General features: G+C 34.0%; 2 long non-coding RNA genes across 2 annotated transcripts; one reads left to right on the top strand and one right to left on the bottom strand.

The window, feature by feature from the left end:
* Positions 1 to 551: 551 nt before the first annotated feature.
* Positions 552 to 1,738, bottom strand: LOC121413894. The gene is made up of 2 exons (XR_005969782.1): positions 1,493 to 1,738; positions 552 to 1,210 (listed from the first exon to the last, which is right to left on the bottom strand). It is a non-coding gene; the product is annotated as an uncharacterized LOC121413894 (long non-coding RNA).
* On the top strand, positions 1,204 to 1,859 carry LOC121413893. Its single transcript, XR_005969781.1, has 2 exons — positions 1,204 to 1,458; positions 1,732 to 1,859. It is a non-coding gene; the product is annotated as an uncharacterized LOC121413893 (long non-coding RNA).
* Positions 1,860 to 3,424: the final 1,565 nt, after the last annotated feature.

The following is a 3,424-nucleotide window of genomic DNA, read 5'->3' on the forward strand; positions in this document are numbered from 1 at the left end:
TTAACCAGAATTCTATCTGAGAGTGATTGTATAGCAATAACAGAATTAAATATAGTACTGTCATTATTTTCCCGGTTTTTAATCCAGGTCCACTGGCTCACTGTTACTGTTACACTTTACACAAAATGGCGAATGCGTGAAACTTTTCAAACTTTTCAAATCTCATTTGATAAAAGTATTCAGCTTTTCTATTTATATATGATTAAGTGTACAGTGTACAGCTTATGTTTTGTTCTCTATTATGTGAAGTGCCATATTTAGATTATAATCTTTCACTTTTAAACATGATATGAACTGAATGACTAAGAGGATCATAATATCTTGCTATAGTATATTTTATTGGATCATATATGGGATATATGGGCGATTTTACAAGTATGGGTTATTTTTTTATTAACAAGTTGATAAATGTTCACATATATTTACAATGTACAATTGTATAGTCCATTGCTATAACCTACATAACATTTCATCATACTATTATCACCATTACTTCTCACACTGCATTTTAAAGAATTTCTATTTACAGTAAGAAGTCTATGTTTTTCCTTAACTGAAATAAGAAACCATTCCCAGTTTCTTTCATGATATGAATACATTGCAGCTGACAAGGCTATTCAAATAAACTAGATCTGGGGCCTGAAACACAATGCTTGGCAATGATCGTAGAACCTTTTTCTATGATTGATTCCATTGACGACAATGTACAACCAATTGTGAAAATCAAGCGTATGATCGATCAATCGCTAACCTTTGTGTCACGGGACCCTGATGACATTTAAGTTATCAGCAATAATCAATTTATTTGACAATGATTGTACTTTGCAAGGCGATAATCCATCAGCAATTCAACATCACAATGCTTTCTAACTTCTACTATATATTACATTTATATACATGCTGTATATTATGCCTTGGTTGAAACACATGTATTATGTACTACTTTATTTTACAGCAGTATGATATATCGTTTGCAGATAATCTGGTATGCAGTGATGCATAAACACGTGTTTGGATACGAGTCTGATATTTGGAGTGATGTTGCACTGTTTATCCACTTTGAAGACAGTTCCATACTTCATATTTTAATCATTTGAGAGAGTTTCCTCCGTGTCATGAGTTCCAATTCATGGGAGGCTTGGTGTTCATTGAATGAATTTGGAGAATTTATTTGAAAAGAATTTAGCTCGCAATACTTTTGAAAGCCTACCTTGTCAAGCTATTGAAATATGAAAAATATGTGTTACCAGTTTTCAACCGAAATTCCTGATTATCCCATGGCATTTCTTTGATGACATGCATGGCTTGAAAAAAACATACTCATGGGAAATGTAATACTAAGACACTAAGACACTAATACTAAGACTGTGTCAGTATGCTGTGCTTGAAAGTCAGCATCACATGAGATCATACATGCTTCATACGTGCATAAGTCAGAATATGATGTCAATATCACGGGTGCTATAACCAATTTAAACTTTTGAAAGCCTACCTTGTCAAGCTATTGAAATATGAAAAATACATGTTACCAGTTTACAACCGAAATTCCTGTTTATCCCATGGCATTTCTTTGATGACATGCATGGCTTGAAAGAAACATACTCATCGGGAATGTAACACAAAGGGACTTTGCTAATTCTGTGTCAGAAAACTTCGCTCAAAAGTCAGCATCACATGAGCTCATGCATGCTTCATACGTGCATAAGTCAGAATATGATGTCAATATCACAGGTGCTATAACCAATTTAAACGATTCCGTCCAGTGTTTCTACTCATTCTGCTTCCATGATACTCATAAAAAATGTTTATTCCGTCCAATGTTGATATCAGCTTGCAGTGTGTGAGAATTTGACAAGATCGATGATAGCTTCAAAAGTATGACATGATGATTATAACTGTATAAATATGACATTTGTAGAAGTATGAATTGAATGTGAAACTATCTGAACCACCTTGAGCCAATGACTGTTATATTCCGTCCTTATGAAAAGAGAATACTTGTTAATATATGTGATAAATAACCAAACTGGGAAGTGTTTCACAGAACAAAAAGTCACTGAGTTTCAATGACTAATTTGCTCTGAGCCAACCAGAGGCAAGGATTTGGGTAGCTTATAACAGAAGTGAAAATCACTATGTATTTCATGAAACGCTCCCCTAATATTCAATAATACATAAGATTTATATAGCGCACTTTCCATCTTGATTAGATGCTCAAGGCGCTTTAGAGCAGAACAACAAAAACTACATATACATGTAATACATGTCTGAACAATAAGTCAATGTCTATAAAAAAAACACTTTTATACAGGTATGTTTTCAGGTTGCCCTTGAAGGTGGTCACTGAAGTCTGGGTTTTCAAACTGTGTGGGAGAGAATTCCACAGGCTAGGTCCTGCAAATTTACTGCAAATGTGCCTCTCCAAATCTTATCAAAGAAGCCATAGTATTCACCTTTCATGTACTTAATATCTTGCAGTCTATAATTTTCTTTTTGGTTTGTGTCGGACATCAATTATTCAGACATATTTCTCAACATGTTTAAGTGTGATTTCAATTTATTTACACAATTGTGGTATTCAAGAAACCTTGAAACAAAAGCTTATTTATATTCATATTTATCTGCTCTGCACCAAATATTGCCGCATCATAATGCTATGTGTACATGTTTTCTATATTGTGCTTGCTTGAATCTAATAAATGAGTGAAATATAATTGCTGTCTGAATATCAATTTCATTCATATTTTGCTTGTTAGTGGGAAGGTTGTGTGCTGACTATGTAATTTTGATTATGATATATTTTTTAAGTTTACAGATTGGTGTGATTGTTCTGAGAGAATTTGTTTTCAGCACAGAATGCTGACCCACGTGTTGAGCTTTAAATAGGAATGATAACGATGAAAATGGTAATTACAAAATTGTATCCCTGTCTGCTAATTTGATCTTTCCAAAATAGCATAACTACACATGAATGTTGCAACTCTCCCTCAATAAATAGAAGTAAGGTTTTCATCAATGAGCCTTACAATTGTAAGGTTGTAATCCCGCATGTGCTATACATGTAGAAGTAGATTACCGCTTTAGACGAATTAGTGTATCATGTTACAAAAAGTGAAGAGAGAGAGAGAAAATGGAAGAAAGTACAATAGAATTTGTTTAAGCTTTATAATCATATATTATATGAAAAAAAAAACGAACATAGGATTTGTATAATGCACGGATCCACCTTATTTGGGGCTCAAGGCACTCCTATATTACCCAGGCTAAGCTAGTGTACCAGTTCCAATGTTCACAGCTTTGAGGAATTACTTACTGGCGGTACCCATTTACCTCACCTGGGTTAAGTGCAGCACAATATGGGAAAATTTCTTGCTGAAGGAAAACTTGCTGTGGCTGGGAATTGAACCCACGTCCCTCATATTGA

The sequence above is a fragment of the Lytechinus variegatus genome, chromosome 4 (assembly GCF_018143015.1).
Source record: "Lytechinus variegatus isolate NC3 chromosome 4, Lvar_3.0, whole genome shotgun sequence".
NCBI lineage: Eukaryota > Metazoa > Echinodermata > Echinoidea > Temnopleuroida > Toxopneustidae > Lytechinus > Lytechinus variegatus.